The following is a 13,528-nucleotide window of genomic DNA, read 5'->3' as shown; positions in this document are numbered from 1 at the left end:
GGCATATTTGCATGCGCCTCAGAAACAGCAGGGGGATAATGGGGGGTTTTGTGGGGAGAGGGCTAGTGATAATAGAGAAATAGGAAAATGTCAGACCACTGGTAAGATATCTTAGCAGAAGCAGGACTGAGAGAAAGGTATCTACGAATCCCAGGGTTTGTTGTGAGCTATGAATGGCTTCAAGCTTGCTGAAAAAAAAGTATAAACCAGTCACTTGAGCTAATGCCAATCATTCATAAGACCAAATGAAACAAGTATGGGGGAGTCACTGGGCACAGTAACTCCTGGGTAGGGCAGGATACATAAACATGTTGCAAAAAGAACCAAAATGCCTCAGTTTCTGTGGCTCTGTAGAGTTCTGATAAAATGAATATTATTCTGGTTGGCATAGATTCCAGGAGCCTCTCAGCAAAATACTCCAACAACTTGTAGATATCAAAATAACAATGGGTGTGCTATCTGAGGAAGACATGCTGTGCTTTTGAGCACTCCAGAATGCAATGTTTTCAGGACTGGGGAGTACCCTGTGCTTTGCAAGTATCAAATGTGCATTTACTGTGCAAAAAAACTAAACAAACACACACAACTGCTAGTGTGTAAAGGCCCTCAGAGTTACATTCCTTTAATCTTTAAGAGTGTCAGAGAAAAAGGTCTATTCAAGTTCCTGCCCATAGATAAGCAAAAAGAATAAGAATAAGAAGTCTGTGACAGAACTGAAGTGGTCAGCAGTTGGCTGAGAAGGAGTGGAATCAGTGCAGAACCCTAGAAAGGAAGGAATAATGTGAGATGTGCTGATGGCAGTTTTGAAGGAGACCAGAAAGGGGGTTTGGGGGGCATTTTTGCAATTCACTGAGGATAGGAATAGGAACAATGGAAAGCAGCTTTCTTTTGCGCATTAGAAAACAACAATAAACAACAGTCGCTCCCCTGTGGAAGCAGGTGTCCTGAGAAGTTGTGGAATGTTCTTTCTGAGAGACTTTCAGTGGAAGTTGGAAAATGTTTCTGCCAGATATTGTTCACATATAGCACAGCCTGCCCTAGGGAAAAGGACTTGGAGCAGGGGACTCACTCTGATTCTAAAGTCTTCCATTCCCAAGTGTTACTGAGGAGTATGTCACATTTCAAGGGGGAGGACGGGAAAGAGCAGCAGGATTGTGGCAGGCCTTGGCTGATCTCATGAGTTCGCATTTATCTTGCAGTCATTGCTGCTTATTGCCGATATGTAGTTTTCTTGCACAGCATTCCTGCTCCTGAGAGCTGTTCTACACAGATGCAGAATTATTATTATTATTAATTCTTGAATTTATATACCGCCCTATACCAGCAGGTCTCAGGGCGGTTCACAGGATAAAATCAGAATATAAAACCACAAAGTACATAATAAAAATAAAAACAACCAAATAACCACCACACATTTTAAAAGGGCATGGGATGTTTTTTGTGTTTGGTGACACATTTAGTATTTTATTTATTTCCAAAGTAGATGAAAAACTATTAAGACATGTTGTTGTTCTTTAGTCGTGTCCGACTCTAGTGACCCCATGGACCAGAGCATGCCAGGCACTCCTGTCTTCCACTGCCTCCCGCAGTTTGATCAAACTCATGCTGGTAGCTTCAAGAACTCTATCCAACCATCTCGTCCTCTTCTCCTTGTGCCCTCCATCTTTCCCAACATCAGGGTCTTTTCCAGGGAGTCTTCTCTTCTCATGAGGTGGCCAAAGTATTGGAGCCTCAGCTTCAGGATCTGTCCTTCCAGTGAGCACTCAGGGCTGATTTCCTTATTAAGACGTTGATGTCTTTTAGTTTAGTTTTGCATATATAGTGCAAATCTAAACTAAAAGACATCAACGTCTTAATAGACAGGTAAAAATAACCAGAAGGACTGAAATCGTGCGCAAGAGGCTGGGAAGCTAGAAAGAGCTCTCCTGGCACCAAAGGGAGAAGAAGGCAGCAGGGAGAGCATTCCATAATTGGGGTGCCACTGCTGAGAAGGCCCTCTCAGACAGCAGGCAACTGCAGAAGGCCCTTTAGTATCTTAAAGCACATATGTTTTCACATGTGAAACAGGCAGTTCTTCAAGAGCTCTAGTCTAACCTGGATGTTGCCAGAGCATGGGTAACTGAGGCAAAGCTATCTCTGTCCAGGGAGAATCACATTGTTCAGAGTGCACATACAAAATGTCCCCCACACACATACACAAATGTTCCTTGCTTGCATGTAGTAAATTAGCTTTGCCCTCTGATATACTAGTTTACTCTGCATAAAGAGGTTTGTTTATTTTCTTACTCACTCAAGGCCCATGATCCCTCCGCTTACAACTTCAGCTGATTCAATCCAGAGTGATGCCACCTCAGTCTGCACATTCTGCATCACGTGTAGGCCAGCCATTAACCTTTGCTCTTTCAGTTCCATCTCCTCTCTTTATAGTCTCTATATACAGGCTTTTTCTGTTTCCCCTTATTTTCCACAGTTTTCCTTACCATCACAAAATGAGGAAGCTCATCTATGGGCAACTCGTTTGCATGAAGAGATTATTCTGTGTTTTGCTCTTGAGATAGTAAAGTCACAGGGATTCATTTCTGCCACTTCACACCATGCTGTCCGTTCCTGAATATGCAGCTGGGGGAAATGTTGGTCCCTCAACCTATACAATACGGTGGTTATCGATAAGGCCTCTGTGGTTATGGGAAGGAAATTGAGCATCCCTCTGGAATTGCTGTCGTAGAATTTCCCCTTGTTTAGAAAAGGCTTTTCCCATACTGCACCAAGACTGCTCTTTCTGTTACTGCTACCAGATGGGAGGCCAATGAGAAAATGAAGCAACAGCATGGAGGGCTGCACATTTTAGAAGCGTTCCTAAGGCAGTGCTGCAGCCAAGCTGGCCTTGGACTTAATCAGTCCTAAAATGGTTGATTGCCTGTGAACCCTATGTGTGCTGCTTAGAGTACTTAAGGGGAAGAAAACTCTTTATAAGTGAATAAGGGACATATGTAACAAATATTTACAGAGTTGTTGTTTAGTCGTGTCCGACTCTTTGTGACCCCATGGACCAGAGCACGCCAGGCACTCCTGTCTTCCACTGCCTCCCGTAGTTTGGTCAAACTCAAGTATAGAGGTCTTATTCAGGATGCCAGCCAGTCAGATATGCCCTTTTTACATTACTCCATTCCATCCCCCTTTTTCTCATGCTACCTCCTCCAGCAAACACTAAACATTCCACACCCAGTGATTATGCTCAGTCCTCAATGGGCTATTTGTGTGTGCATTGGGAGGTGCCCTTTATAAAAAACCTAGTGGTGGTTTGTTTGGTTTTTGCACTTTTGCAAACCTTTGGATTTTTCCAAGCTGCTAGCAATGGCATTCATGGTGCCATTTCCACTCCATAAGAACACACACTCAGAGAATATTTTCACTGGTCTCATTTCATTTCATTTGGTCTCAAAAGTTTTATTGGGGGAATTCCCATGATTTCAGCCAACCTTAAACACACATGGCTCTGTGAATGTTTAACTTGCATATTTTCATGAGTGTGCAGATGTTTGATGTGTTGTGCCCAAGTCTGTTTTGCTCGGGAACTCATAGCGTGCAATTTATTTAGTGCAAACAATGAAAGAATCGCTACATCAAGTTGTAGCATGCACTCATGCTATATGCCAGAGGACTTGAGAAAGATATAACAAATTTTGGATGAGAAACCAGAAAAATGTTCTTCTGGGCACTTATAGCCCTCCTTCATTTCAAAGAGACTCGTGCAGGAAAAGTTACTGCAGGATTGCACCCTTATTTCTTGCCTCTCCCTACCGTGACCACATTGTGGTTGAAAAGTGAGTTATACATACCATAAATAAACAAAGCAATAAAATATTACTGGGCATTGAAACACGTAGCAATGTGGATGTGTGGTGTTCGTTAGTTTAGAGCTGCTTCTTAAACAGAACCTCCATGTCTAAGGGGAATCTACTCCTGTCTAACAGATGCAGGGACAAGAGGGTGTGACTGTTCCCTTCCACACCACCCTTGTAAGCTTTCACAAGAGCATTTGGCTGGACACTGTTGGATAATGAACCCTGGTCTCAACAGAGCTTTCATAAAATCACAGCATTTTAGCTGGAAGGGACCTTAGAGCTCATCTAGTTCAACCCCTTGATCAACTGATCTGATCTACAGAACTCTTTGTTATTATGTGTGCCTAAAAGTACACCGCTTTATTATGTGGAAGAAATGGTCTTTCAAAGGTTATAAAGGAATTCATAAAAGAACATGAATGCCATGTGTATATTGTACTGAAGCAAAATTAGGAGCCCCTGAGCTAAAGCTGTCTTGCTGAAGAATGCCACCTGGCTCCCAAAAAAGGGAGCAATTGTAATGTGTTATATAATGCTTTTGGAGCACGGAAAGTAATCTGTGTACATCAGTCCCACAGCAAGCATGGCCAGTGGCCAGGGATGATAGGAGCTCTAATTCAGCAACATCTGGAGAGCCAAAAGTTCTCCATGTCTGACATACATAATAATTGCATTGCAGTTATTAAACAGGCCCTGATGCCTGTTTCTTATGCATACAAGAGTTGACAAAATAACAGAATGTTGGGAAGTGGCTAATAATAATACCCTAGCAGTTCGAAAGCATACCAGTGCAAGTAGATAAATAGGTACTGCTGTGGTGGGAAGTTAAAAGGCGTTACCATGTGCTCTGGTTTCGGTCACAGTGTTCTGTTGTGCCAGAAGTCATTTAGTCATGCTGACCACATGACCTGGAAAGCTTGTCTGTGGACAAACGCCGGCTCCCTCAGCCTGAAGCGAGATGAGCGCCGCAACCCCATAGTTGCCTTTGACCTGACTTAACCTTCCAGGGGTTCTTTACCTTTACCTTTTAATCCTAACCCCATTTATCACAGTATAAGCCCCACTGAACTTGGGAGGACTTACTGCTTAGAATTGCACTGTAGTCTGGATCCAATCCACATATATAGAGTTGTCGTCATGAATGTATTCATTTATACAATTCTATTTGTTTATGTGGTGCCAGGTGAGAGATTTGTTCAGGCCTTTTAGGACTTTAAAATGGTTTTGCTTTGAATGCTGGGTTTTTACAGCCTGCTGTGATCTGTTTGTACATGGTTTTATTGCATTTTTCTGTTTTGTGTGGAAGATGCTCTGGAAGCCGTAGCTGAAGAGCAGCTAACGAATGTTTGAAATAAACAAACAGTGAAGCCTGTGTACATAGCACCTTACAGCGCAAGTCGAAAAGGTGCTTATCTTGATTTCTTGTATTAAGTGGCTAAGAGCTTCTAATTCAAGTTTGGCTATAAAGCAAAAGCAGATGGCGAATAGATACTTCTGTAACAAATTTATTTATTTTACATCCACCCCCCTTCCATCATAGAACTCAAGGCAGTGTACCCACAGCTGCCAGGCAATCCACAGCCCTCTCAGAAAATGGGATATAGGAGCATAGAAAGCTGTCTTGTGCCAAGTCAGGCATTGGATCATCTAGCTGAAACTGGGACCTTCTGCCTGCAAGATAGATGCTCTGTCACTGAGGCCAAATCGGTGCCACCAAGAGATGCTTTCTGGCACCACGTTGTCAACCTACCAGGGTGAAGGGGAAGCAGAGGAACAACAAAATTTCTCCCACCTTTTGGTAGAATATTATGTGCGACTAACTTCGCAAGTGGTTGGAAGTACAATCCAGTATGTTGCCTCCAGAAGCAGCCCTAGACACTCAGGTGTCTTGAGGCAACATCCATATTGGCGTTCTATGATGCTAAATGTATCTTAATATCCAAAATAATCAGCATTTTGTTGCCCTTTAATGGTATCCCATGGAGGCGGGTGGCGCTGTGGGTTAAACCACAGAGCCAAGGACTTGCCGATCAGAAGGTCGGCGGTTCGAATCCCCGCAACGGGGTGAGCTCCCATTGCTCGGTCCCTGCTCCTGCCAACCTAGCAGTTCGAAAGCAGGTCAGAGTGCAAGTAGATAAATAGGTACCGCTCCGGCGGGAAGGTAAACGGCGTTTCCGTGTGCTGCTCTGGTTCGCCAGAAGCGGCTGTGTCATGCTGGACACATGACCCGGATGCTGTATGCCGGCTCCCTCGGCCAATAAAGCGAGATGAGCGCTGCAACCCCAGAGTCGGTCACGACTGGACCTAATGGTCAGGGTTCCATTTACCTAATGGTATCCCAAAATCTGCTGCATGGGGTAGTCTGTTTCATCCTGCTGAACAGTTACCACTGTGGTGGGTGGTCATCTGTAACCACCTCACATTCCTTGTCACAACATGGTTCTGGTGTCATTATTGCTAGGACCACATTCCCCCCCCTCTTTTATTGCCACAGTGTAATAAACAGTAGGATTGTACCATTAAGACAGCAAAGCTATTACCCATCCTGGCTGCTATTGTAGTCCAGTAGCATCCAGAGGTGATGGTGAGAGACAGACATACAGATTTCCCTATCCCAGAATAACAAAAGCAGAATAATGTAGCATTTGTGTCAAGGAAACGACAGGTTGAGTAGGTAAATTTAGTAGGAAAACATGTTTGGCCAGATGGACAGACATGCTTTTAGCAAAACTTTTATTTACTTCAGTGTGTTTTCAATGTTGCTCCTAGCAACTGGAAAGATACTAAAAGCTTTCTTTTGACATGAAGGCAGCAATCCTATGCTTCTGTGTCAAGGAGCAAGTCCGGCTGAACACAGTGAGGCTTACTTCAAAATAAACACACAGAGAGTCAAACTACCTAGAAGTGATCTGGCTTGCTCATTTGGTGAAGGAAAGGTTTCTTTGAAAATGTGTTACTAAATAAAAATCTTGGATGGAGTACGTTTAATGATTAAAAAAAGAGAGACCCAACTAGGGTAACAATAAACACAGGAAATATACATGAATAAAGTGTTCTGAAAAGTCAAGCCACAAGTCTTTAACGACTATAAATACCACCTAAGCTGGGTCACTATTATTAGCAAAGGTTGAACAAAAGAAGAGGTCCAGAAATAGATACGGTGGCCTGAGTAAGGGATGGTATGAAATGTCTTGTTTAACCTTACGCAGATATTGTTGCCATAGCATAGGAAATGGTTTTTGCTGGCTCATGTATTCTATGGGGATGAAGGATGTTTCCATGTTGTCTGTTTGCCAAGGAAATTCCTTAACAGGCCTGTTTGCTAAACAGAGGAAATATCAGCCTACTGGGGTGTCGCTGGACGCGATGGGAACATCTATCTTCATTCTGTTGCTGGCTGTGATCGGTTTGGGCTGCAGGCTTGTACAGGCGACTCTATATTTATAGTGACAGTGAGCATTTACGTTGCACATCTGAGTGTTCAAAGTCAGTGGTGTAAAATAGAGAAAAATCTCTGCCAAGTATTGTTGCTTTTGGTACTGTGCGCCTCCTTTAACTACCTCGCCGTCCCATTCAGCACCATCTGCTGTCATCCTTCTTCTGTAAAGAAACAAATGTGATGCAAACATCCCCTCTATTTCTGATGTCCAGGCTGTGAGGGCCATAGAATCATAGAAGGGTAAAGTTGGAAGGGACCACAAGGGTCATTTAGTCCAGCCACCTGCAAGTAGTTTATATAGCCAAAAAGGCTATATAAACTACACTCAAGAGGAAGGTATTGGTGGCCAAAGGGGTCTCCCTCCTGGAAGGTTTGCGGAAGTACAAATGATCTGGGGTGGGGCAGGGAGCCTAAGCGAGGAAGGACTCCTAAAAACAGCCCATTGAGATTTGAGCATGCTCATTTGCGAGGGAATGCTGATTGACTGTTGGAGCAAAAGAAGGAAAACTGCGGAGGAGGGATGGAGTAGAGATGCTACAATCATGAACAGCAGCATTCCACACCAAATCATTTAGTTGCAGGGCCTGCTTGTAGTAAGCCTCCGAGTACAGTGGTACCTCGGGTTAAGTACTTAATTCGTTCCGGAGGTCTGTTCTTAACCTGAAACTGTTCTTAACCTGAAGCACCACTTTAGCTAATGGGGCCTCCCGCTGCTGCCGCGCCGCCATGTGATTTCTGTTCTCATCCTTAAGCAAAGTTCTTAACCCAGGTAATATTTCTGGGTTAGCGGAGTCTGTAACCTGAAGCGTATTTAACCTGAAGCGTATGTAACCCGAGGTACCACTGTATATATATGCCAAATTCCTTTCCCTCCTTCCTGACCAATTGAAGCCCCCACTCCCCACACACTTAGAAGGAATAGATTTTCTAACAGTTTTTGTCACTGACAGCCTAATACAAAATGATGTTTATGCTGCATAAGTTTGTATCCAAGTTAGTTATGTATTTGAAGGACACGTTGAAGAAGGATGTGTTTTTTCTCTCTTCTATTAGCACACATTTACCCATCGGAATATTGTTTCAAACATAAACCTAGCTTCCAATCTATTAAAAAAAAAGAAGATACAGACCATCCCAGCAGGGTGATAAAGTCTTCCTGTGTTCCAATAATAAAGCCTGTCCATTCCGTACCAGCAGTTTCCAGTTCCTTTGTGGCTGGACAGCTTGGGAAGACGAACTCATTCCTAAGTAGCCAACCTGCAGTATCAGTGAGGGAGTCGGAAACAGATGTTCACCAGGCTATACAATTTGTTGTCACTGTCAATATTACGTGGCACTTTTCCCAACGGAAATTGTTTGTGGATGGAAAAGAATGCAACGGTGGGGGCACGAGGGGGGATCATGTCAAAAAAGGGCTTGTATTTCTTCTGCTAGGTGTAAAGCTCTTTTTAAGGGAAAATGATTACATGGGAACAGACCTTAATATGCTGTGCACAGGTAGCTTAGGTTTCATTAATATTTAGCATCTGTTTTGCCAAATTCGCCAATATGTTTGCATATGACTTTCTCTGTTCTCAGAAGTATTGTGAAACATCAGAATATAGCCAGAGTTAAATGTGTTTCAATCCAAATCATTCCAGTTGAAGAGATTTTGAGCATGAGGATAAATCAACTGGATTTTTTTTAAAAAATGATTTAACTGTGGCAACGTCATGTCCAGTATTTTCATAACATAAAGTTTGTTTTGTTTTTTAAAAACAAATTCCATTAAAATGTTTGGCCAGAACAAAATAGCCAATCTTATTCCAGGTATCATGAGCAGTATTAAAGATATGCATACACTTTGCTAAAATGCTTTTAGAGGTTTTTTAAAAAAATCTTTTCCCAGAAACTCCCTAATATATTTAGCGATGGAACAGGTGCAGAAAACCAACTATAAAGCTGACTATACCATTTTAATATTCATATTAAAAAGATTCATAATATGATCCATGATAAAAGTTCTAGATATAATTCTCATGCAATCATATAATTCTTCTGTAATTTCCCATTATCAAATCATTATGCTTATACATAAGTTAGTTCAACAAAAGTGTTTGGACATTAAGCATTGTGTTTAATTTGACTTAAATTCAGTTGCCAATCAGATTTTAAAACAAGATTGTATGTAGCTGACTTTGTTTGTTCCCATGAATATAATATCTGTTTGGCTCTTCAACATAATTATGTCTCAGAAATAAACATGAAGCTTAAAGAAGATTTAGGGATAATTACAAAGTTGTAGTCCGAGTAAAATCATTGTTAAGCCACAAAACCAATAGTTGGATCTATTCCTTTTTTTTTTTAAAAAGGCATTTGTATTTCAGTAATATTTATTTTATGGTTTTAAGGTATCATCAGCCACATAATTAACATTACTTTTTAGAAATGTTTAGTATAGGATGCTTGAAATGCTTTTGTCAAAACACAGAAGAAATTGATCTTCAATATATAATATTTTTTTTAACTGCCACATCATTCCTTTTCAAGGGTTCATTGGGTTTCCAGAAACCTTTATAACATTAGACATCATCTCAAGGCATATTGTTAACAGTAAACGGTAGTTTCATTAAACGATTTCCTTTAGACAGCCAGTTTCCCTGCTTCACTTTGTTTTCATTTGTGGTAAGAACAGAATAAATAAATGCAGTACCTAGACATTGGCAAAATAACTCTGAAAGAGCATGTGAAGGTAATCTGGTAAAGATATAACGCCGGCTTCCCTCAAACCACCATTTGCAAATCAGGTTCCAGCTTTGGGAAATATATACAATCTCCTCCTCCTTTCTCCACAGCAAATTTCTGCATCTTACCTGTTCAGCATTAACCAGTATGCAGTTGTACATAGTTAAAGCTAACAAAGTTTTCTCATGACTATAGTCTGAAAATGTACTTCAAACCATAACTTCAAATTCTGGTTTACAAATGAACCATGGTTAATGTTGGTGTGCAAGCCATTCTAAACCTTGGTTATTGTTGACAAGGGAAGAATTTTCTTTAGGGATGGCAGAGATAGAAGACTTCATCTCTAAGGCTGACTCCTGATTTGCAAACCATGGGGAGCTGATGTTACATCTATATCAGGGGTCTGCAACCTTTAAGACAAAAAGAGCCACTTGGACCCATTTCCGAAGAAAAAAAAACTGGGAGCCGCAAAACCATTGCGACATTTAAAACAAATATAACACTGCATATATTGTTTCTTGCCTTAATGCTATATATACGGGATCGTAACGCACGCACCGCCCCCATGCGACGTCACAGCCAGTACAGCGCCAGCCACAGTGGGGAGTGTCGGGGCGCACAATGCGCCTCCTCTCCTCGCTAGTATCCGCCCCGGAGCTGTGGCAAAGGTGTAAAAGAGCCACATGCGGCTCCGGAGCCGCGGGTTGCAGACCCCTGATCTATACCAAATCTCTACAGTTTTTTCAAACAACAGATGCAATCCGGTGAGACTTAATTTGGTTTGAACTGTCTTGCAACCCGTTCCTAAATATTTGTCATTGAGTATCTGCCAGAGACACTCATGTAATATCAATACAACATTGGTATATTATTGTCACAATTCCAGAGTCAGCACTGGGTGGTTCAGTATGATTGTTGTCACACTCAGAACTGCTCTGGGGCAACATTAAGCACTACATTTTAGAATGGTCTAATCGGATTTCAAGTTGGAACAAATCTCAGGTTAGCTGTCACAGCTATTTATACATTTCATTGTGGACAAGGATTTATTGGACCAGCCAAATAGACAGGAGGAAAACCTCACCTCCCGTCTCACTTCCTGGTTCTTACCTGCCTCTGTGTTGTTGGGCGTAGGGAGCAGATCTCTTGCTTTGCTCTGATTTTACAATGCTATTTTCACAGGAGTGAAATTGCAGTGTGATCCAATCATGTCTGCTCAGGATTAAGCCCCAGTGAATTCAGTAGGACTTGCTTTCAGTGGAAAGGGCAACCACTTTCCACACACTCATTTTTCGCCCCAAAGAATCATAGAATGGTAGAGTTGGAAGGGACCACGAGAGTCATCTAGTCTAGCTTGCCTAACATGGGGCTCAAGCCCTCAATCCTGAGATTAAGAGTCTCATGCTCTACTAGCTTGAGCGATCCTGAGTTCAGAGAAGGGAAGATGATTACTTCACAGCCAATCAGAGTGGGAGGAGCCCTGCAGATTTTTGGAACAGCTCTGCAAAGGCAGCAGCTCACACATTTTGATTTGTAACTCGGTTTCTGGAAGGGTTAGTGACTTGCATTCATTCATTCATTTTAAAAAAAGCAAGCTCAGACTCTGCAATCACATCTTTCTCTCATTCATTCATTCATTCATTTATTTAAAAGGTGGGGGAGGAGTGTTACTGTTTTCCCAATGACATTTTCCTGATGTAAATATTCCCCTTCTCCATCTCACCCCACCCCAGAAGAGGGGCAGCCCTACCTTTATGCTGAATGAAGCAGTTGCTTCAGGGGGGCAATCTGGGTGTCATGTAGAGTGCAGCAAATTGTTAGTTATTTAATTTATTGGGTCTGGATTTTATTGTCAGGAAGGGGAAGAAGCATTTGTGGGATTAGGTGACAAAATAACTTTGCATGTCTTGGACATTATGCGCCTTCGTGGGAGAGGGGTACCCTTTGTTGCACTGCCTCAGGTGGAACAATATCTTGGACTTGGCCCTGCCTGGAAGCTGCTATTTGCAGTATTCAGGAAAATATATGGGTACACATACAGCTTCCCTAGCAGGGATAATTTACTCTGAAATAACGACACAGGAAGAAAGAGTCAAATTCTGTTCCCAATGCTATGGTTCTAAGGGAATCAGGGGAGGGGTCTATTGATGGGGGGCAAGAATAGGAGATCTAATCATGGGTGTCCAACATCTCATCTAGTTTGACCCTCACTGTAATGTTCACAGGTGTCTCAGAATAAAGTTGAACAGATACATTCAGGAATCGTGCTTCATCATCATTCACTGGATTGTAAAGGCAGATAATAATTTATGAAAAGGGGAAAAATTAAATATCCATACCAGACAAGCCATTAAGTCACTGCAGGAGTGAGGGTGGATTGTAATAGGCCTTGTTCTTTCATCTGCACCCAGCAGAGAAATCCTGAATGCACAAAACAGCTGGGACATGTCATGTGTACAACTTGAGCTGATGAATTGAAATAATAAATTCATTCTAATTAAGGTTTGGTTCTTTCCAATTGACTATTTCCTGTAGTTGAAAGCCACAGCTTTATACGCTATGCGTTTTCAAATCAGGATTGTAGCGTATATTACATTTTTTTTATTGTACAAATATAATTGTCAGCAAATTTGTTTCTCGATGTCTACTGCCCTGTGTTCTTTGGGAAAATGATAGCTTTAAATTATTGTAAATTAGAGCTTCTTCTATCCATTGCAGTTATTTTCCGTTTTCAGAGTGGAGATGACACAACAAAATAACATTCTGAATTGCATTTCTACACCAATTTTCTCTTTATTATATTAGTTCTCCATATTAAAGCAGTTGTTGCATCATTTTTGAAAAAAAATTCTGCCCTACTCTGCAAACATGTAGTTTGGAAATGGAAGGTAGAAGCAAACAAAGTTTGTTTAGGCAAACATTTTATATTTCCTTAAAAATAGGGTATGGGCAAACTCTGTTCATCATAAGTGTTTTAATTACTTAGGATGAGTGCCTGAAAAATGAACAGTCCATGAAAATTATGAATACAACACTGAACACAGTTCTAGTTCACAGATTATTTGCATAAATACCGTATTTTTCCATCTATAAGACAACCCCTATTTTGGGGGACTCAGATTTAAGAAAATGGGGGTAGATATATCCGTGTATAAGACCCCCCCCCCATATTTTTTTTTTTGACATTATTTTTTAGGGGAAAAACCTAGCCTTATACATGGAAAAATACGGTAGTCTTTTTAAACACATGCAAACACGCATCAAAATTTGCCCACTGCTGATCTTTGAGATTTCATGCAATCCAACTCTACTTATTTACCAGGGACGTTCCTTGTTCTTTTGATACCTGACTGGAAAATCACTCTTCCAGTTTGGTTGGCATTCTGCTTTTGGGACAGATGTTAGTCATGTATTTCCAAAATGTTGCTAGTGTGCACTGAAATGCTGTAGAATACTTTGTCATATTTCAGCCCCTCCTCCAGGGACCCAGAAGTAAAATTTCTAAATGATGGGAACAGGT

The 13,528-nt window shown here is 41.5% G+C and overlaps 1 protein-coding gene and 1 long non-coding RNA gene across 6 annotated transcripts in view; one reads left to right on the top strand and one right to left on the bottom strand.

Annotated features, from left to right (window-relative positions):
- NR5A2 (nuclear receptor subfamily 5 group A member 2) overlaps positions 1-13,528 on the top strand; it is a 123,000-nt gene that overhangs the window by 30,401 nt on the left and 79,071 nt on the right. The window lies entirely within an intron of this gene.
- LOC308479832 overlaps positions 6,759-13,528 on the bottom strand; it is a 132,057-nt gene continuing 125,287 nt past the window's right edge. For both annotated transcript variants that reach the window (XR_013987834.1, XR_013987835.1), the window contains 2 exons: positions 8,411-8,541; positions 6,759-7,442 (listed from right to left, as the gene is read on the bottom strand). This is a non-coding gene — a long non-coding RNA (uncharacterized lncRNA). The remainder of the gene's footprint in view (positions 7,443-8,410; positions 8,542-13,528) is intronic.

The sequence above is a fragment of the Podarcis pityusensis genome (assembly GCF_964106645.2).
Source record: "Podarcis pityusensis genome assembly, chromosome: 6".
Classification (NCBI taxonomy): Eukaryota; Metazoa; Chordata; class Lepidosauria; order Squamata; family Lacertidae; genus Podarcis; species Podarcis pityusensis.
This window is presented reverse-complemented; position numbering and strand designations above follow the sequence as displayed.